We start from the raw sequence: 22,916 nt of genomic DNA, 5'->3' as shown, positions 1-22,916 counted from the left end.
CTGACTACCCGACTACCCGGATGGAGAGTTTAAAAGGTAGCCCGAGATATATCAGAAAACAAATGGGGCACGGGGTGAATGAGAAAGGAGAGAAAGAAAAGAAAGAAAGAAAGAAAGAAAAGAAAGAAAGAAAGAAAGAAAGAAAGAAAGAAGAAAGAAAAGAAAGAAAGAAAGAAAGAAAGAAAGAAAGAAAGAAAGAAAGAAAGAAAGAAAGAAAGAAAGTGAGCTTGTGCGTGCCTGCCTAGGAACCCTCCCCCACTCCTACAAGGCCAGGAGACATCACCAGCCCTGAATCCCTCCCTGGGCTCCAGGTGCCCATTGCGGATTTACCCCATGGCCACTTGGACTGGCTTTGATTCCCCAGCGTAAGTGCTCATGATCACAAATTTGGCCAAAAGATTTTTCATTACCCTCCAACATTTCTTTTCACCTCCAACCTCTAGGCAGGACCCTGGCTTTCCCTTTGGAGCCAGGAATATAAAGACATGGGGCCATCGGGCTGACCCAGAGGGCCCTGCTGTCAATCACAGTCTCGCCATCTCTGCTGCCTTTCACACCAGGCAGCTGGACCCATCGCTGTCAACCAGGTAACAACCCCCAGACAATAGCGGCCTGAAAGCCTGGTCTAGACACTCTCTTAGCCACTTATTCGCTGCTCTTGGCAGCTGTTGAAGCATAAATAAGCAGTTTGTAATCAGAAAGCTGACATCATCGCAGCGCGGCTGAGAGGGGAGATTGTTCCTGGGCACTGAGCGGGTTTTTTTGTGTGTGTGACAACAGATTCTGGGGTGGGGATGCAGATTTGTGCCATGCTAAGCTGGTCTTTCTTTGATTTACAGAAGACAATTGGATCAGGTCCCCAGCTCCAGGGAACACCAGGATTATTTTTTTCATGTTCAGCTCCTGATGGCCAGTCATATCGAATAATAAACTGGGTACAAGTGGCATATGAGCTCGGCAAAAGTGGAGCCATAGCAGGGTGGATTCAGAGTGTGGATAGAAGATGGTTGCTGGGCCATTGGGTAATTCCCCGGTTCCTGGCAAGGGACTGTGGGATCTGGTTTTGGTGGGGTACAATGGGGTGGGTGGCGACTGCATGAGAGTCTGCCCGCTCTGTCAGATGAATGGCTTCACGAGAGGCAGCAGAGAAAAGAGGACATGCTTGTTTCTGCTTCCTGTGTGTGAGTGTGCTTGTGTGTTTCAGGATCATGTTTGCCATTCAAAGTGACTGGCAGCCAGCTATCATCCAGAAAGGCAGTGGATATGAGCCAGCCACCAGAAACACTGACTCCCCAACAGCTCTAGAGTACAGCCTCTCGTAGATTTGCCTGTCCTCCCCAAGACTGCCTCTGCCAATAGGAAGAAGAGAGGGAGAGTATGTTACTTGCTTATCATAACGGATTTCTTCTAATTCTTTGAGGTTGCTTCCAAAGGAAAGAAGACTTCTTAGGTTTCCTTTAACAGTGTGGTTCCGACTGCCCTGATGTCTGCTAAGACACCTGACTTAAACTCTGTTGCTCCATAGTGGCCAAATCCATGCCAGGACATGACAGACCTTCCCACCTGAATAGCCCAGTCAGGTGGTTTTGCCCATCTCCAATTTCCTCTTGAAAGAGAGAGGGGGGGGGGGGAAAGTCCAGTTCTACAGAAATTATTGCCTTCCTATGTCCCGGAGGGGTTCTGGTATTAGTTTGTTCTAAGTAGCTCATGATTTAGAATACAAAGGCATTTCCAGAGTGCATGTTTAACAAAATGACATAGCAGATAATTGAAATTTATTTGCAATTTTCAAACTACAATAAACACAATTCTCCTTTTCTTTCATTAATAATCGCACGGCTAATGCATAGCAATCCCTCTGCAGCTTTTACAAGCAAACTTGCGCTGCTGCACTGTAATAGCTGGAAAAGTTAATGTAGCTTGAACGAGGTTTCTAATTGTCCCTGTCTCTGTCATATTTGTCTACTTGAATGGTCCTAAATACCACAGCGATTAATTACTACAGAGCAGGTATTACAAGATGTTATCATCTTTCCCCAACCGTCTGCGTGAATGGAGAGAAGGGGAGATTGTTACAGTGTTTCATCTTTGCTCTTCCTGTAAGACACTTTAACCAGAAGATTTAACGTGTCAAAGTTAACAGCGTTTCTAGCAGATATTCACATTCTAATTAAAGATTAAGAACGTAGTACATTACACTGTGATTTGTCATACATGGCTTGTTAAATAGGAAACCTACCGGGATTCCCTAACATTTTATAAACATTATTCAGGGCTTTTAATGTGGGCAAAGTGAAAGATTGTTCAACTGCATTGCAGCATGGAAAGTAGGTTGCCCTTGGTCCCACCCCCACCCAGCTCCCAATAAATAACAAAATGAGACAACTTGGGCTGTTCTGAGGCTGGTTTGCAGTGAAGGTTCTGTACAAGATGTGAGTCACCTCTGGTTAGTATTTGGCAGTGGAGGGAAGATCTTTATTATTAACCCTAGACTACCTTTTTTTTTCTTGTTTTTTTTTTTTTTTTTTACCTCCCCCTCTTTCTCTCCTTTCTTCTCTCCTCTCTTCTCTCTCTCTCTCTCTCTCTCTCTCTCTCTCTCTCTCTCTCTCTCTCCGCTCCTCTCGTCGTCTCTCCTCATCTCTCTCTCTCTCTCTCTCTCTCTCTCTCTCTCTCGCTTTTGGCTGTTAGCTATGTAGAGTAGGAGTCTTTGTTTGAATTGGAGTGCCAAAGGACAGAATAAAGATGAAACAGTATTTCAATAGCCAGCCAGATCAGCTGCTTCTAGGAGCCCTGATCGCACCAATTCCAGTACTAGTGGCACAGGACTGGTTCACATTCCATGATTGCCTGAGGAATAAATTAATGAGGTGACTGAGACACTGAACATTTGCATATTCACGGATGCTTATTAGGTGGAAAGTGAATGCCAGGTGCGCTGAATTTGGGGGTTAGAAGATTTGCTAAGAAGTCATATATTTCTCTTCCTCAGAAATGGGGTGCCCTGACAGTAAAAAACAATACTCAGGCAAAACTCTTGCTTAATGAACATCTGAGTAATTATAGAAGCAAAGCAAGGCCAGACAAAAAGGATCAGTCTAGCTTATAAGCCCCAGTGAAGCCAACATACTGCCCTACTTATAAAGAGACCTGGACGCACTAGTTCAGGGCCATAAAGGGAACAAATCCCCCTTGCGCTCTCTGGATTTTAGGCTTTAATTATGTTGGTGGTGTGCTCAGCCGAACACAGGACGCCATACTACCTAATGCAAAATGATCAATTGAAGGAGACCTTTACATTTGTAAACACTACTATTGACTGGTTGCCAATCTAAGTTGGAACAAGGGAAAGCTGGTCTAAAAGAACTTACAAGCTAACCCAAATAGAGGGGATGGGTCTGGGCTGTCTCACTAAGGAGTGTGCGCCTCTTCACTTCCTCTGCTAGTGTGGGAGAAAGCGTGTTTAAGGCACTGCATTTGGATCTCACCGTGGAACTGAGTTTCTGTACAGCTGTGGGTCGGGGCCTGGAGACTTCCTCAGAGCTGAAGGGTAGATGACAAACTTGTCAGGTGCCCAGGACTGTTAGAGCACAGAGTAGTGACTGACCATGTTTTTCAGAGCCCTGTACGGTGGGAAAGGCAGCCTTGCATTTTCAATAATTTCTTTTATTTTATACAGGTAGGTATTATTTCTTTCAATTCATTTTTATTTTATTTTTTCAAGAAAACAATTGATAGCACTCAACCTCAAGTAACTGCTCTATCAAATGAAAGTATAATAAGTATTTTTTTAATATTGATGTATACTTGCTAACAAGTCTCACTCTGCCCTCTTTTTTCACAGGACCTCTGACATATTTTCCCATTCCTGGCCAAGGCAAGCAGTTACCCTGTATTAGAAACAGTATGTGTATACCCTGCAAGTACACAGGCATAATAAACAGAAACCCACAGATTCCACAATGGCTGTTCTCTATACAGCTTAGAGTCTTTTTACTTAATTTAAAAATGCTATTGCCAATATCTAAAGCTCTTTTAAAAATACTTTCTCCCCATATTTACAAATAGTCTCTGAATATGAATTATTTAAGTGCCTTCCCAGGGAAAAACCAAAGAGGATTTTAGTATCCGTTTCAGTGCTGCTTAAAACTTAGGCTTTTAATTTATTTTTATCAAAGCTCAGAAGGTACAGTAATTGTAAGAACAAGGCCTCCACCCCCTCAAAATAATCTGCACACATTTGAAAATTTAATTTCTTTTTCTCATACAAATTTTGATATGCTCACAAATATTCAAAAATCAATTATTTCTAGGTGGCACAATTGTATTCAGGAAACTACATTTTCTCATAAACTAAAGAAACATAGGTTTATTAATATGTATCGATTATATCACTTAAGGATTTTTTCAAAGTGTATTTCACCTTGAAAGGACCTGCTCGAAGCTTACACAGCAGCGAAATCACTGTCGTCCAGGGTTTTTGTGACACACACAGAGCACAGATTTTTTTGATTATGTAGATTTCTTTTCCTACTGCAGTTTCATATGCAAAGCATGCATCAGCCACATCCATGCTATCTCCTAAAGCAGTCATTCTGAAACCCAATCTGGGGACAGTGCAGACTAAATAAAATTTCATTTTGATTTGGCCTCCCGCTGCGAACGGGACTGCTTTGTCTCAGCCGACAGAACCAGCAAGCCAGAAAGGTATGTGGTGCTTTGCATGGCTGGTGGTGTGTCTGGAGGCTCTGGGTCGCCTCTGCTCTTGGCTCGCCGCGCTCCCACTTCCTGCTCCTCTTTCTCTCTCCACACTGAGGGCTGAGTGCCTTCTACCTGCTGGGCAGAGCGGTGGCAAACCCCACCAGGTGTTGACTTTGGCATATGTTTAATTGCTCCTGTGGCTGTTTGCATACCTCCCACCCCACCCCCTACTGTCTTTGTTATTGTTAAGCTTTGGTTTTTTATTTTGTTTTGTTTTGTTTTTTTATCCTCTGTCTGTATTTTGGGGTTTTGTTTTGTTTTGTTTTTTTACCACATTGGCTTTCCATGTTTCTCAAGGTGTTGAATACTAAAATCCTGACTGAAAGGGAAATTGTGTTGGTTCTGTTCTGATGCTCCAGAGAGTTTACTGGAAAATTTGTCATGCTGGATTTTATTGTAAATTTGAAGACGCCTTTAACAGCTTTGAAGGACTTTAGCTTTCATGGCCCTTTTGAGTCGCCTTGGCAGAAAGGCAATCGCCCATTTTAGAGAAAGAGGGAGAATATAAAATAAAGAGTATCTTTCACGGGAACTGCACTGTTTACCATCTTTATACTCTCCCCTCATTGCAATGTGCTGCTTCTCGGCCTTGCTGCTCAATATGGCTCTCTTTTGAACAATGACCTTCACTTGGAGTCATCTCTGGAGAGGCCGCTGGTGTCAAAGCTCTTCTTAAACTTGTCCCACCTTTCAGAGAGTGGGTTGGCGATCAAGGGACAACCTGCTGTGATGTTCTCAGAAGCTTTCCACACAATGGCAGAGTGCCAGGGGGATGGCAGTCCTGGGAATTCAGTTTTCAAGTCTCAATGTCTCCTTGGAATTGTCACTGCCCTTGACCAATTCATAAGGTGCTGTGAGGGAAAGATGCGTTTCCCCCCTGGTTTACATATTGGCATATCATTAATCCCAATTAGATGGTAGCAAACTGGTTAAAATAGATATAAAGTAAGTGAAAATCAAGTTGCCTAAGAGGAGTTCAGGGAGTAAGTTTACTGTGACTCAGGAATTCTGCATTAATAATTCCTCCTAGGACATAGCCAAACTGGTGGAAATCCTGCACAAGGACCTTAACTGCCTCCCCCAAAGCAAACACAAAACACAAACCATTTAGCTCTGTATGGGGTCAGAAATTAACTTTTAGAAACCCCAAATACTGCAGCCTTCTGCCGCAGGGCCTTCTACCATGCCTCGATGCCTTGATGATGTCAAGCAGCAAGCTCTTCGGCCCTGCAGCCCGTGGTGTTTCTGCTATAGCATCTGTAGGCCCTCAGCCCTGTTCTCTTAAGTAGGGGCCTTGGGTGGAGAGCAGAAACAGCGACAACTCAAGGCTCCCGACTGTGTTATCATGTAAAACAAATGAAAGAATGAAGTATGAGCTGAAGAAACAGCAGCGTGAATCCATCTGAAGGCAGATGCCATTTGGTGTAGATGTCACCAAGTATGAAGAGCGTGGCAATGCCAGGCCTGACTTAAAGGTTTGGCTTAAAATACGGGTGGCACCTGACAGTAATGTGTGTCTTGTTTCTGTAGCCTGACCATGAGAGCTACATGGTTATTCCAAAGCTGTTAATGATAACAACGTACAAGTTTGCTTTTTGTTTCTAAGGGCCACTTAGTGGAATTTTATCAGCCTTTGGTACTGAGAATTTTTTAAAAGAAGATACACTAAGTGCTATATAAATTTTCTTTAAATTAGCACCTATTAAGCAAGAATGACTTCTTGAAAATCTACATTTAAAATATGATGTAGAAATACAATGTTTATGTTTTGAGTATACATGAGTGTATAAATATTTTAAAAATAATGTATACATATACATATGACGATGGGAAGAAACTGAATTATTCATTTACCAGGAGTCAGCAAAATTATATTGAAAGTAAAAGTTGTATAGATGTATCTGGTGTACCTAAGCTATATTCCCTGGTTATGTGTAATATGCACCAATGGTCACTACTATCCAGCAGAATGTTATTAATTTATTTGCTCAGTTTTGGTTCATTTGGACTCTCTCTGCAAGAGAAAATAAGCAACAATGAAGGTTTTTTTTTTTTTTTTTTTTTTTTTTTTGGTGGGGACTCAGTAAGGAAGCAGTGCATTCTCCTGGGACAGGATGATGCCCCTCTTCCCTTTGTAGTATATGCCATGTCTGAAGTTCATGTGCTCCATAAACATGTCACATCTGTGTGTCTGCAAGCATTAATACACTCTTGGAAGCAATGTTGACAACAACTGTAATAGAGTCTCTAGTGGCATCTTTCTATTTGTTTCATGGGGAGCCTCATTTAACCTTGAACGTTTTGTTATCTGGGCCTGTTTTAATACAAGAGAAGGATGAGTAGCAAGAGTTCCACAAACATTCTGTCCAGAGGCAAAGAACTCAAGAAGAACCAACCCATCTGCTGCACTGTCCATCTTAGAGATGGTGATGGTCAAGAATGTTCAGTGAGGGAATAAGCAGATGTAGCATCCTACTAAGTGAGAACACAAAGGGCATGTACATTCCACAGCTCCTCTCTTCATGCCACCTTGGAGTCACCATTTGTAGGGGAAAGAGATTTAAAAGTCACAGGTCCACCACTGTGGGTTCCAGAGACCACTTAGGCCTACTCGTAGGCCTGTGTGACCCCAAAGATATTGTTCACGATGGTATAGTCACACTCTCCAAATAGGGCTTCCATATCATAAGAACCTGCACGTTCTAAAATGGTCAGCAAAGCCCTAAGGAGTGGAAAGAGAGTTATGACATTCTCTGAAGGAGTCAGTATGAGAATCTCAAGAGACAGTCAGTTGACTTGTGGCATCTACTTCCCAGCTACAAACACAAACAAAAACACCCCATCACAGACATAATGATAAACTGATTTTAACCCACACAGTTACATAAAATTCATTTTATATTTCCATAGGTGAGACCAGTAAAAAGTCAGAGACTTAAGAAAATGCCAGCTAGAATCCAGTTGCCACTGAGAAAACAAACTCTTTAGTAATATTCCTCAAAGCATCACCTGGCTTTAGAATAAAACAATTTACACTATCCTAACACAAATAATTCTATTTAAAAAAAGATGATTTACTACAACTACCATGACCATCTTAATCTGAAAAATCCATACTATTTACAAATATATAATAATAAGAAACAATATTCTAGATCGATTAGCTCTATGAAGAAGCATTCAGACATTTTCTTTACAATTGGGAAGCCTTGGGAAATTCCCACAGTTCAGCTGACATGGAAAGAAGGTTAGACTGAGATCATCTCTGAACAATATCCAACTCAATTTTGCTCTTGAAGATTTGACTTGTACTTGATCAATCAGATCAAAAAGTGTGTAGTGAGAGGCCTTGCAAACCATAGCATACCTGTGCCTGGAGATGCTCTGCTTAGATAACAATATTCTATCTCAGGGGAATGTTCAGCACATTTTAAAGTCCATAACATATAGCTATTCTCCATGGGGCCTTCTCTAAGAATGGAAGAACAGTCTGTGCCTTCTAAGTCCACATGAAGTGAAGACTGTTCTTGTCACATGACAAAGTAGAGGGAGACCCTTGGTCTGAGTTTCAATGGCTACACTTGGCTATGTGAAGCGAAGCATAGGTGGTGTTGTCGCAGGCAAAATGGCCCTAAGAGCAAAGCATGGCAACTGGACTGAGAGCATGATTAGAAAGCCAGGGTCCTGTAGGCAGAGAGATGGAGGATACGTGTACAGGAATCGTTTCTGGTTTCCGTGGTCAGTCTGTCCAAGGCCAAATAAAGGGTCAGATCCTTACCAGTCCCACATACTGCTTGCTATGGTTCTCTTTTGAACAATGACCCTCATTTGGAGTCATCTCATGAGTGGCTGTGTAGGCTTCATAAAGATGGAGGTGGGGGCAGCTGGAGCTCAGTGGTTACAAATACCTGGGTTCAGTGTGTCCAACCCCTAGCACCCACATAGTGGCTTACTGCAGGTTCATAACTGCAGTTCTAGGGGTCCAATTTGCTCTTCTAGCCCTCCTCCAACACCAAGGATGCATGTGGTACACAGATGTGTATGTAGAAAGAACACCAGCACACATAAAATTAAAGCACTTTTTAAAATATTTTTAAAGAAAAAAACATTGAGTAACAAGGTTCGAAAATGACACATGGACACTGTGAATGGAGGAATCTCTATTTGTTCCTATAGTCACTAGGATGCATAAATCGCACATACTTTTTACCACCCTTCTGATCATTATTTTAAAGTACCAAAGGAGTATAGGAAGGAAACATGAGACTGGGATTTTTATCCAAATGGAAGAATGAACACCAACTGAGAACGACGGCTTAAATTATCAGGCATGACAGCTCGAGACTTGATTGGACATTTAATTAATTTATCTCCCCTGTCCTCACTCTGGGCTGATTGAGAGCTTGGGAAGAAGCCTAGATGAGCTGCAACCAAAACACAGAAAGTCGATTGCATTTTCATCTTATGTGTAAGGACTACAGTGACGGAGACTTGAAGGTCAGGTACATCTGAAAGAGTCTGGGTTTTCACCTCCATGTCTTTGCTCAATGACTTAAAAAATGTTAGAGACTGCGTATGTCAATCTCAGAAGAAGAAGAAAAAAGGTAATGGTACATTGAATAAAAACTGATTGCGTAAGACAAGTTAAACTTCTCAATAGTTCCGTGTAATGTAACTTTAAGTCCTGAGAATTGGTGGTCTCTGCTGTATGGATTTCTCCCAGCAAGTTCCCCTTCTCTTAAAGGGATATTTAACACACAAAAGTGAGCCCAAATGTATTGCCAATGTCTGGTGTCTAAATCCATGGTCTAGTTTATGCACCAAGCTCAAAGGGGGCCCAAATAGAGCCAATGTCTCTCTCCCAGGAATGTAGAACATAAACATAGAAGCCGGCTTGCTGAAGTTGTTGGAACAGGATGCATTCAATGACATGGCATAAGATGCATAAATGCATACATTTTACATTTGTTCCAGGAAGCTAGACTCTGGCCAGCTTTCTTTGCCTTCCATAGACCTGTTTGGTCAACTCATGTTGTGTTCTTTGAAATGCCAGAGAGTATCTCAGCCAATTGCCTCCCGTATGCTTAAGTTGGCTAAAGTTTATTTCAGTTGTTTTCAACTTAAAAGAGCATTGTGATGCCAAAAACATGTGAACAAGACATTCTTAGAAATTGCTGTAACATTTTAGACCTTCTACCACTCAGCCTAAGGAAGAAAAAATACAGATAGTGAATGCTCACTTAGTCTTTGCTCATACACTAAGACTGAAGGTTTGCTGAATCTGTAAACGGCAGCAAATGTTCATGATTTCCATCAGAGGTCTCTAGAAGATGAAATAAACAGCAGAAATCCACTATCTTGGAACCAAAGATTGCCACATAATAGCACTTTGGTTCCCAACCTGTGGGTTGTAACCCCCTTAAGAGTCACATATCAGTTATTCTATATATTGGATGCTTGCATTATGGTTCATAACAGTGGCAAAATTACAGTTATGCAGTAGCAATGAAATAATTTTATGGTTGGAGGTCACCACAGCATGAGGAACTGTATTAAAGGGTCATAGCTTTAGGAAGGCTGAGAACCATGGTGAGTGATAGCACACAATGCTCCAAGATGTAGTTAGCGGGAAAATTCTGTTAAAGATGCCCAAGGCAGCTCTGCTCCTCCAGCATGGTTGGCCTTGTAAAAAATGATTCAGGTTGAATGTCAACAGATTTTTTGGCTTAAAACTTGTGACAACAGAACTGAGAGTGTCACGTGACTGAAGGATCCAGGCTGACTCAGACTACTACTAGAAAGCTCTAGATTGATCATTGGGGAGGGGGAGTGCTTATTATTTCTGAAATGACCACAAAAAGAAAGCCTGGAACTATTGAAGGCAGTCAAATGGAAGTCTCAATTTCTAAAACAAAGCAAAGTGAAGGTTTGCAACTAAACTACAGTCTCTTTGACTGTACCATTAAACCAACTGCACGAAATGGTCAAAACTTTAAAAAGAGCAATTTATGTTATAAATAAAACATAAACTGAGGCTTAGCTCTCTGAAAGACTACCTTGCAATATTTTGTATATCATGAGGTGATACAAGTCTTAATAATACTTTATATACTACATAGTATTGTGCAACATACTATATGTGTAATAGTTAATATTATATAGTATTACATATAGAAGAATGACTATAAAATGGAACTACATTAGGGGACAAAAACTTTACCCAATTGGTTCCAGCATTGTTCATGCGAAGGGCAGGAGAAGGTGGCTCTGACTACACCATTATCACATTAAGGATGCATCTATTCCCTGCCAGCCCATTACACACTACTCTGCTTTCCATTTATAGACCTCTTTCATTTTTCTTATTGAGAAAATATCTGAATCTTTTAATATTAAGTAAAGTATTTCAAGAAAAAGTGTGTATGCGAGAACTGACCTAAATTAAAAAAAAAAAAAAAAACTACGTATGGTCTAGCTATGACATGAATGAGAGGTTTTTTTTTTTGTCCCCTATTTATTAGTATGTGGAGAGTGCAAACACTAATGAGGGTGAGGAACTAGGTGGAACAAGGGGATAGGGGCTGAAGTAATGGCATGAAATTAAGAAAAGGGAAATTTAGGTTGATTACCAATTACCAATTGAAAATCTTCTTAATGCTGAGGTCTATTAGACTGTAGGGTAATCTTGCAAGGGAAGTGGTGGGACTCCCATTGCTTGGATGTTTAAAATTAGAGTGGACAGAGCACCATCAAGGGCACCCCATGGTGAGCCATCTACCCTGTTGTGTGAATGAGTGAGTTCACCTTGGTTGCTTTTATAGGCTCAAACTTCCAATCGGCCTGGGGACAGAAGAGGAAAAAAGGCACCCAGGTCTGCTCCACAGAGTTCAGGATTCGCCCAAAAGATCATGGGATCATCTGGAAATATTTCTGCTTCTCATATGGGGCGGCCTCTGAACACTTTGATGAAAGCTCCAAAGAGACAGTTTTGTTGGCAAGAAACACCTTCCCAAGATATATGTTTTCCACCTGGGAAGCTGACATTTTTCTGAGATTCATAGAATCCAATATCTTGTGTCATGCGGCACTCAGCTTTGCAGTAGAGTTAAAGTTAAAGCAACCAGGCAAGTGACGTTTTAATAACATAGCTATTGGGGCATGCTTGGTGTGCATATTCTCTCTTTCCTAAAAGGCAAGCAGATGGGAGGAATGGACGATGAGAGAGGAAGTTAGAAGAGGGAGAGGAACAGATTTGATTAGCAATTGAGAAACATTCTGCCATGTGTCGGCAGCCAAACAAAGTAGATGTGCATAAAAATGTGAAACAAAATGGTCACTTCTCTTTGTCTGTGGGAGTTCTTCGTGTCACCTGGGAGAGGATTTCAGAGAAAGGTCGTTTACTTAGTGGTAGTTTCTCTGTAAGTTAATGTGGCAGCGTGGATGTGGTTATATAGGCTTCTTTTAACCATAAGGATTCTGTCACTTAAAAAATAAAAATAAATAGTATATGCATGGGATACGGATCTCTCCTGGGAAATGTTCTGGTTTAAATAAACATACTCAGACTCACAAAAACAAAAAGATATATTCTGGGGAGGAGGTCCTCCTCAGTCACAGTCATAGGGGAGGGGAGTAAGGAGAAATGGGAGGGAGGGAGGAATGGGAGGATACAAGGGATGGGATAACAATTGAAATGTAGTATGAATAAATTAATAAAATGTGTTTTTAAAATAAATTTTAAAAGATATATTGTGAACTAACATGCATCTTGCCATAGTTTGTCTCCATTCAAAGTCATACATTAAAACTTAGGTGTCGCTGTGGTGCCTGTGGGACCTTGAAGAGGCAATTGGGTCATTGATAGGGGGTAAGTTTCTGCTTTTAGGAGACTGCACGGGCCACTGTGTTTGTCTTATCTGCACACCCACTTGTCCTCTTTCAGTGTATTCCCTTTATGCGTTAAAGCTGCAAAGGCCCTTGCCAGCACCATACCTCCCCGTCTCCAGATAGGAGGCAGTAACATCTTGTGTTTGCAAGTTACCCAGTCTTAGTTTTCTATTAGAAGAATAGAAAAGAGATGATGGGCAAAGATTCACCTACAGGCTACTTGCTGAACTGAGGAGCTAGTGAGGGCCGTGGCTGGATGACAGTCAGGTATCCAGTATCCAAGGCACTCGTGGAAGAGTTCCTGTCCTGAACATCTGCATTGAGTAGGTCATTTGTCCACCATGAGGATGACACCAAGTGCTCTCTCCTTCCTCCCTCTATATTCTCTACCTTTCTCATGACAAGGGCTTATATCCATCACCCCTGCTCACAGAGACAGTAATTAGAGGCAAACAGAGTTCAACACAATGAGGTGCTGTCTCTGTTCCGAAGCGTGTGTGTGTGTGTGTGTGTGTGTGTGTATTCACGCATGCATGTGTCTGTGTACCTCTCATTGTATGTGTCTAGGTGTCTGTGTGGGTGTATATCTGTGTGGGTGTATATCTGTGTGGGTCTCTGAGAATGTGTATGTATGTCTCTGTGAATTTATATCTGTGTGTAACTCCAAGTGTGTGTATAGATATCTATGTATGTCCCTAAGCATGTGTATGTACATCTATGTGTGTGATTTAGTGCATGTGCATGACTGTTTGTTTCTGAGTGTGTGTATATATATGTATGTGCATATCTGTGTATGTGTCTCTGAGTGTATGTGTGAGTTTGTGTGTGTCTGACTGTGTATGTATATATCTGTGTGTCTATGAGAGTGTATTATGTAAATTGGTATGTCTCTGAATATGTGTATGTGATTATGTCTATCTCTCTGAGGGCATGAGTCTCTAAATATGTGGGTGTCTGAGGATATATGTATATTCCTATGTATGTCTCTGAATATGTGTACGTACACCTTATTGTGTGTATGTGTCCCTGAGTATGTTGTGTGTCTGAATATGTGTGTGTCTGAGTGTGTGTATATAACTGTATGTATCTGAGTATGAGAGTATCTGAGTGTGAGTATGTTTGTGTGTGTGCCTGAGTTTGTATATGTATGCCTGTGTGTCTCTAAGTGTATGTATATCTGTATGTGTGTGTGTGTGCCTGTGTATGTGTATGTATATCTGAAAATGTGTTTCTCTGTGTGTGTGTGTGTGTGTGTGTGTGTGAGAGAGAGAGAGAGAGAGAGAGAGAGAGAGAGAGAGAGAGAGAGAGAGAGAGAGAGAGAGAGAAGAGAACACTTTGTCTTGGGCATCTTGTGTGCTATTCTCAATCTCTCAATCTCCATCCCTTTTTTCTTTAACAAACTCTTTGGGTGTCTGAGTTTAAAATCCTTCATAATACCACATGTCTGTAGCCTTACTAAAGCAATAAAAATGTCTCATTCCACCTAACTGATTCCACATATAAATTTAATGTTTTTTTCTTTTAGAAAGGTAAGATTCTTTTCTCTCTTTTTGTGATGAACAATTCTTCAAAAAACTTGTGGTTGTACACAAGGATGTATATATTTGAGACTTCAGACAATTATATACAAGTATCCTTCACCCCTCCCTTTCCTGGTGCCAAGGATTTGATCCAACACCTTGCACATGTCAGAGAGGTTCTTCTACTAATGAGCTACAGCCTCAGGCCAGCATTTGTGCAGTCTATTCTCAAAACTCACTGATTGAGACAATGTTAATATGGTATTGCTCAGGAATGGCGTTGTGATGGAAATTGTAACCTCCTCTGCTGTGTGCTGAACTGAACAGGGGTTAGCAGTGTGCTTATGATGAGACTGTCCCCGACACCCAAAGAATTGACTTGGCCACATTCAGAATACATTCAGACACACAGCACACTTTCTACATCACAGGCCTAGGAGGAAGTCAGAGGAGCCTGGATGCCAGCAAGGGCGACTCCCCCAGTGAGCTGCACTGTCTCCATAGGGACACAAGTGAACTACTCTCCTGAAGATAAACGTGTTCGGTCAAGAATCCCAGCACATACTAACACTCTGAGAAAACCTCCAACTAGCAGACAGAGAACCACAAAGTCACAAAGCAGACCCTGCACACTACTAGCTATCTGAAATGGAAGTCAAGTGGCTCTCTTCTGAAGGAGCAGCACCTCAGAGAATTTTACCTCAGATTTTCTCAGAAAGTATGGCACTAAAATTTCTAATAATTTTGTAATTCCTACATCTAGTTCAAGGGACTAACTCTACCCTTGGACATGAACAGTGTAGACATTATATCTACAATGATAATGACAATACTACCTATATAAATATAATTTTGAACACTTTCATGTATGCTACTTCATTTGATCATTTAAGAAAGACTTAATTTCTCATTGCCAAACTGGTAGAAGAAATTTTGAGTTGAACATATGAAATGATAAAATTCACAAGAACCTTGGTCATAAGAGATTTTGACCCCTATGAGTGTTTAACATATTTCTACCATACTGTGGAAGTGGGCTTTCAAATGGGAATAGAATGTGAATGTTCCGTAAAAAATATGATAACCTCCTTAGATACAGAGGTTATAACGCCCTTTCATACAGTTCTGTTTTGGTACATGGAGCTGTGTCTGGCATCTATTTTGTAGGACAGAGGGATTTGCATTCTGGCATCTCCCATTGATCCTCTGATGCCCTCCACAAGCCATCCTGGCTGTAGCTACTGTGAGTTTACACTTGATCCAGACCATTTGCCCAAAGTTAACTGTTAAAGCTTTAAAGGGTGAAACTATGTGTTCACACTCAAGTTAAGAGGTCTCTCAAGGTTATAGAAGCTTTATTTTTTTTCTCCTCATTGCTGACTATGAAGTGGTACACAATGCTGATGCATCAGTTTATGAATGATGAGCCCAAAGTATTTACAATGGGATCTCTTCCTGACAAAGGTCTGATGACCTTCCTCTGTGTCCTTAATGTCATGACAGAACTCTGCTATGTGCTGGTATTACCTCTGGAGCCTCATGGAGACTCCACAAAGTCCCAGGGTTGAGTCCACAACACTCTTATTCCAAGTGCGCTAAGAGCAAAGGCCACATGTGGGCACCATAATTTTGCAAATTCAGGAAGGTAAAGTTAGCTGTCATTTCAAAAGATCCTGAGCCAGTAAGAAGCAGGCATGGGATGGTTTTTGTTGGTGGTGGTTTTTGTTTGTTTGTTTGTTTGCTTGCTTGCTTGCTTGCTTGTTTTTACCAAGTATCTAACTTGAAGCTGGTGGCAAGTTTTGATTGGCTAACTTAGTTGCAACCCACTCTTCTACCTCTGATTAACAAGGCAGGATTGGAATTAGAATTTCAAAAGCAAAAGAGAGAGAGAAGCTAGGGAATGCTGAAGGCCAGGGACCACAGGTTACTCAAGTTTCATCTTGCTTCTCTATCCTTTCCTCCGTGGGTAGCAGATGGAGCAAAACGAGGGCCAAAGAAAAGGAGAAAACACACAGAAGCCTAGAAAATCCAAACAAAACCCAAAAGACTGTCATAGGGGAGGGAAATAAGGGGAAAGGGAAGGGAGGGAAGAATGGGAGGACACAAAGGATGGGATAACCATTGAGATGTAACAAGAATAAATTAATAATAAAAAATTAAAAAAAAAAAAGACTGTCACGGCCATACATATGTGCATCAGGATGTCATGAACACTCCCCATTTAAAAAAATGAGTTTTCTATTTTTCAGTCAGCACTCTGACTGTAAAGCGTAGCTTCAGTTAGGAACAGCAGCAAAGCCTGAGTCCTAGTCCACAGCGAGATCACAGGATCTCCTTGAGTGCTAGTCAGTTAGAGGTTTGCTTTTTGGGTTTTGAGGTTATTTTGTTGTTATTGTTTTCCAACGTGACACAAATCTGGGGTCATCTGGAAAGAGACAACCATAACTGGTAAAATCACTCCCTCAGATTGGCCTGTAGGCACTTTCTTGATTGATGATTGATGCAAAGTGTTCAGCCCATTGGATAGGGTACCATCCACCCCCGGGTCAGTAGTCCTGAGTTGTTTAAGAAAGCCAGGTGAGCATGTTATGAGGAGTAAGCTGGAAAGCAGTACTCTTCCCCATCTTCACTTCCTGCCTCCAGTGTCCTGCCTGGGGTCCTTGCCCTGAGTTCCCCAAGTGATGAGGTCTGACATGGGAATTGAAAGGTGGAATAAACTCTTTGCGCCATGAGTTGCTTTTGGTTTTAATGTTTTGTTATAAAAAGAAAAAAGACCCCAAACTAGGACACTTTGTGATATGAATAAGAAAGACCTCAAGACCTAACAAGGAAGCATTAAACCAAACAGGGGCCTATGTCTGTAAACAGGCTCCATCCCAGAAAGTGGCTTTGCCTGCATTTTTTCCCCTGTACCTTGCCTTGCTCTGCTCCAGTGGCCTGACTTCAATAGGATACATTGCATGCCTAGACTCCAGAGCTGCTCATAAATGGAGAAAACTGATTTTCTTCCCAGGGTTGGGGCTGTCCAGAGAGGTTCAGGCTCTATTAGGGACAGAGCAGGGCATGTGGATCAGACATCAGGGCAGAGCCTCAGTTACCCTGAGAATTTCCTCCTTGGAGCAAGCCTCTGGGAGTTAACTTTGAAAGCAGCATCTTTCATTAATATTGCTAATGGAGTCCAGCATATTTAATTTGAAAGATACACAAAGTTTGCAAGGTCCTTACCTTTGGCATTGATCATTTGCACTTGGCATGTGGACCATTTATTGGGCTTCATTCCCTGCATGATACATGTTAATAAACCCCCACAGACAGTTAGCAGGTCTCAGACGTTTCCTATATGCAGATCCCACTTGCCTCTGCTGCTGATGTAGGGAGAGGTCACCTCATCAAAGAGCATCACTGCATCTCTTGGCAAGTGCATCCACATGGAGCTATGATGTCAATGCACACAGAAAGCAACTTAGGGCAATCTGCTGGGAAACAGGTAGAATTGTCTGTCAGGGACATACTGTGAAACGCAAATTAGGGAGATGGTTACAAGTGGCAGGTGCATTAGCACAGGCCTTCTGGAGTTGATCAGAAAAAGAGAAAACCAAAAGCCAGCCCCCACACACAGTTGGAAAAAAAAGTTTAGCCCTCCAAGATTCTGAGCCCAAAAGCAAAAAGAGAAAAGGTGAATCTACAAATATACAAAAGGTGAATCTTAGGACCTGCTAAAGGGAGAAGCATCACTAACAATATGAGCGTCTCGTATGCTTACTGAGTGCCTTCAAGCTGTATGAAAATATATTCATGTGAGCTAAATGCCACTGGAATATAGCAGTTAGGTTCATATGCCGCTGTTCCTAGGCATAGGAATCCCATCATTCAATGGCATTTGCCATTGCCATTTTGTCAATAAACTAAGGACAGCATTGGTTTCTAGCATCCTGGAATTTTGTTGAGCAAAGCAACACTGTGGTGCATGAAAGGCATGTCAAGGGATCTGACGTAAATGGAAATCATCACAGCTTCATAAATGTGCACACAGGTGCACAGAATAGACGTTCAAAATGCTTTCTATTATTTGGCTTTTTTAGAATCAAATCAGAATCAAGAACAATAGTGGCCATTTCAGATAAATTACTTCTTGCACATTCTTGCAGACTGAGCAACTGTAAAGTAGGGGAGGGGGAAGTTGGGGGTGCTAGCTGTTTGGAAGGTGGATGCAAGTACATCTGTACTGTGTATACTCTCTATATAAAATGTTTTGCCTTGCATATGCAATGATAAAACTAGTTTTCTTTCCAGGATTGCATGACTCGTTAATACCACACTTTAATAATTAAAGAGCATAGCTCTAGACACAAGAAATGACCAAGATAAAAGTTAGCAGACAATCCATGACTTTTCTTACACTGTTCTTCTGAATAGCCCATGGAGATGTAGTTTATTGATTTACGTTCTAAAATAGGCTGTTTAATAAAATATTGAATGTTTGTGTAGTTTTGCTCTTCGTGTGGTGTTGCTAATGGCAGAAGGTGGGTGGTGGGCAGCCCTCCATGTCCATTAGCATCCCACTCCGGATGCTCTCTGGCCATTCTGTTGCCTTGCTGCCTCTGTTTGTAATTGTTGATGTTGAGCAAGGAGAGGAATACTGTCTTCTTAGTCCTGTCTCGTAGCACATTCTATTTTATTAGACATTATTCCAAGTAGGGAGAGAGAACAAGGCAGGTCTTAGTTAAAGTCGATATATTATTGGGTGTATCTGTATTAAACTATTATCAGAGTGTACTCCTCATGTATGCTCCATGAAAAACTCATGGCAAGTGTTAATGAGCCGGGAATGGTGGCTCACACCTTTAATCCTAACACTCACACTCGGGAGGCAGAGGCAAGTAGATCTCTGTGAGTTTGATTAAGGCCAGCCTGTTCAGCAAAGTGAGTCCAGGACAGCCAAGGCTGCACAGAGAAACCCTGTCTCGAAAAACCAAAACAAAAATAATGAAGAAAGAAATAAAATAAAAATAAAAATAAAGAAATAAAGAAAAAGTGTTAATGAGTTGGAGGCGGAGGAGGAAGAGGCAGAACACTATTCCACTATTGTAGTTTACGTAGGCACGATCTGCTTAGCAGACTGTTGAAAGGAGCATCAGACTACAGTCACCATCCCCCATGTTCCTGTGCCCCTTTTAAGTCTCAAACTTCTCATTTTTCTTACATTTGAATTGTGATACTTAGTTTTGCTACAGCCTCAAGGCTTGACTCAAATAAATTCTCTCAAAATTTTATATCTCACATAGAAACAGATATATGTTTTTCAAAAATTACCTCTTCTTTGGTTTTTTTTTTTTCAAAGCAAGATATCTGAATGCCAATGCCCCCAGGGGATGAGAACAGAAAATAAAAATTAAAGAGCCCATTTTTAAGTATAAGTACTCCAAAGTTAAAAAAAAAAACAAATTAAATGCAAAAATTATAATGTATTTTTATGTTAGAGTTGAAAAGAAAAACGTATCCTTCTGCTGAGGTCCAGGCTGGGGTCGCTGATGCCTCAGGTGCAAAGTGAAACGGGAGCAGTGCAGATGTCCTGCTAAGGTGTGAGAAGGGGCAGCGTGTGGTGGCTTCTCTCTAGCGTGAGCGTGCTATCTGATAGATTTGCTCGCTACTGTGTAAATATGCACAGCAAATCCTTTCTTCCATGGATCCTTTTCCAGCTCTCTCTCTCTCTGTTTTACAGTAAGACGGAATGTTTTCTCCCTTCCTTAAAAAAAAATGTAATAGAGAGCTGTTAACAAAAGGAAAGTAATGTCATCAGTTTAGGCCACTTTTGTGTTTTGATTTTCAACCATCTTATTATTCTGATAATTTCTTCATGTAAGGTGAGACTCCTATCCCATTTGGAATTTAACATCGTATAATTCTCCTAAACAAAAGCCCTGCTCCCCTCGGAATTCTGACTCCCAGGCTTCTTTATGTTGGTGCTGGAAATCCCGTTCAAATGTAAAGTTTTAAATACTATTCTTGCTCAAGTGACAGTTTACAAACTAAGTCCCCCCAGCAGGCTGTGTGTTCCCACAGTCACCTCTATAAAGAAGGGGTGCAGGCCTGGAGGAAGGGGCTCTGCAGGAAGCTCACCGGAGCAATCCAGATTTAACCTTCCAAGGATGCAGTTTCTTCTATGTTTGATCTATCTTTTCCCATTTATAAAACAGGCTTCAGTTCTCATGCATAAACCACAAGGTAGAGAAACGAGAAGCCTTTTGCATGAAAAAACAGTAAATCCGAAGGTGTATAAGCACTTTATGTTGGAAGTAATTTTTCAGTTTCTTTCCATTCATTTTTATTGCTTTCCAGAATGAAAATTCCACATCCTCAGAAGTAAAGGGGCCTCTGGGGGAAAAAGAAAGAAGAAAAAGAAAAAGAAAAAGAAAAAGAAAAAGAAAAAGAAAAAGAAAAAGAAAGAAAATCACTTTAGGATCCGAGCCTCAGCCCCAGCTAAACTGACAAGGGAGGGTTCTAAGGAGGCAATTGCTTGCTGCCGGCTGCAGTTCCCACTTTTGTTTCCTGTGGAAACCAACACAGGGCAAATTAAAAGAGTAGTTATTTGAAGGCTCCACAATCTTCCCCGATCCAGCATCTCCAGGATTTTTGTGGAAACCCGGAGCTGGGAACACAGGGGAGATGTCAAGTTGTCAGTTTCTGCTGGGCTCCTTGGCAGGGAGCTCAAAGTTTGAGCTTTTCAAATAGGCTGAAGAAATCTCTGTTCTTTCTACTTCTGAAATAAGAACGTTAGTTGAGTGTTGACTTCACCTTTACCAGTGCCTTCCTTGATTTCCCTTTGCATCCTTGTGGTTTTTTTTTTAAGGGAGGGAAAAAAAATACCACAGTAGTTCTCACGGGTGGTTATGAGGGGAAACTTGGGTCTGTAAATTAACCCTTGAACAATGGGTTCCCTCCAAGGCCTGCACTCGCTGGTCCGGGCTGCCTTATCCAGCACAGGATTTAGTCCAGTCCCTTTATAAGTCTATTGTTTCTTTTCCTATATGGTTTCTAAAAATAAACCGTGATTTTCATGAGATTAGGGCAGAGTGCTGGAGTGCAACAGATACAGTTTGCTTAAAAAGAAAAAAAACCCATAAGTCATTATTTGTGGCAAATACTGAAATTGAAAACTAGCATTATCTTTACATGGACAAAACTTGTCAGGGTTGCATTGCTAGCATACTTCTGTGGGAAAAAAAAAACTTTAAAAAATCACCATATTTTAATTTTCAGAAGAGTATATTTGTGGGCTTTGGTCTCCCCGTGCAAGACAATATTTTAATCCAGGATGTAATAGTTTCATACAAATATAAAAGACCAGACTACAGCAGTAAGCAAGGAAATATGGTTGTTCCCAGTATAGTAGAAAGGAAACTCCGCTGTACCTGTATCACCCATCATTACAGTGCACTGGCCCCAGGCTGGATCTTGCATGAGTCGGCCCAGCACATGCCCTCCACCCACAGTATTCAGGGTTCCCTCTCCCATCCTTTCTTTCTTTCTTTCTTTCTTTCTTTCTTTCTTTCTTAATGAGAAAATGAAGCTGGATTATATAATCATGTAGTGTCAGGCACGAATAGATGGAACAGAATGTAAGCCAGGGTGTTCTGACTTGCTGAAAACTGCTTTCTCCAGATGCCACATACTCATTCCGGGAGGGCGGGAAATGGCAAAATGTCATTCATTGTTTGATTGTCATTGTAAGCAAAAAAAGAGGGCCCCAAAACTACCAAAGGGACACAGTGGTCTGCACAGTAGATGCACTCATTATGGTGTGGCAGGTAATTAGGAGCACTGAGGGCTGTGCGCGCACACACACAACACACACACACACACAACTCAAAAGAAGCAGGGCTTGGTCCGCCTTCTCAGGCCTTGGCATTAGCAACTGGGAGAGAAAGAGAAGGGGGGTGGCGCAAGCAAGCAAGCCTTTTCAAAGGATAAATCTAATATTTTTTAAAATCCAAATTTAGTTTACAAATTGTTTCAATCATGATGGTATACACAGGATATATACATGTATCTACAAAGTTATACCTTGTCTATGAAAAATGTATTCCCCTATCTCCAGCAGATGGCTCAAAGTCTAGCTAGATCCAAACCTTTTACTTAATGTTTTTCCCTGTACTTGTGCCTCTAGACTATCCAATATTTACAACTAGGTACAATAAGAGGGTAACAATAGCTGCCATGACTCTTTTCTTGTTTGGTGTCACTGTTAATTAAAAAAAAAATGATTAGGTAACAAGACCACACAAACACTGTGAGCCAATTTGTTGACACATAGGTACTAAGCAAATTGTGGATAGATGAGGTATACCCAGTGGATGTACAGGACAAAGTGATGGCTTATGTTCCTGGAGGGACGGGGTTGGATGGTGCTAGATTTTGCACCACTCTTTGGAATGGCACCCAGCTAAAAATGTGTGTATTATTACAGTAGTTTCCTGTTTACTGTGTTCAGAATTTGGATGGGCCCTGGGGACCTACTGTGAAGCAAGCAAAGCAGGTCAACAGGACCGACTGTACACACAAGCATGCCTTGGAGACTATAGTATCTAAGCCGCAGAGACTGTGGCCTGAGACAGCACTCTGGTTTCACAACGTCCATTTTCTAGTTATGTGAGCACAGGCTCCCTGAAGCCTCAAGTTTACAGTACAGTGGGAAACACAGTAGATATGTTTGGATGCTCACAACAATCGGATGATGTCTGCTCTTATATT

At 41.4% G+C, this 22,916-nt stretch overlaps 1 long non-coding RNA gene across 1 annotated transcript in view; it reads left to right on the top strand.

Annotated features, from left to right (window-relative positions):
- The first annotated feature begins 4,465 nt into the window (after window positions 1-4,465).
- Window positions 4,466-22,916, top strand: part of LOC127195122 (uncharacterized) — a 124,996-nt gene continuing 106,545 nt past the window's right edge. The window contains exon 1 of the long non-coding RNA XR_007831364.1: window positions 4,466-4,704. This is a non-coding gene — a long non-coding RNA (uncharacterized LOC127195122). The remainder of the gene's footprint in view (window positions 4,705-22,916) is intronic.

The sequence above is a fragment of the Acomys russatus genome, chromosome 11, assembly GCF_903995435.1.
Source record: "Acomys russatus chromosome 11, mAcoRus1.1, whole genome shotgun sequence".
Classification (NCBI taxonomy): Eukaryota; Metazoa; Chordata; class Mammalia; order Rodentia; family Muridae; genus Acomys; species Acomys russatus.
This window is presented reverse-complemented; position numbering and strand designations above follow the sequence as displayed.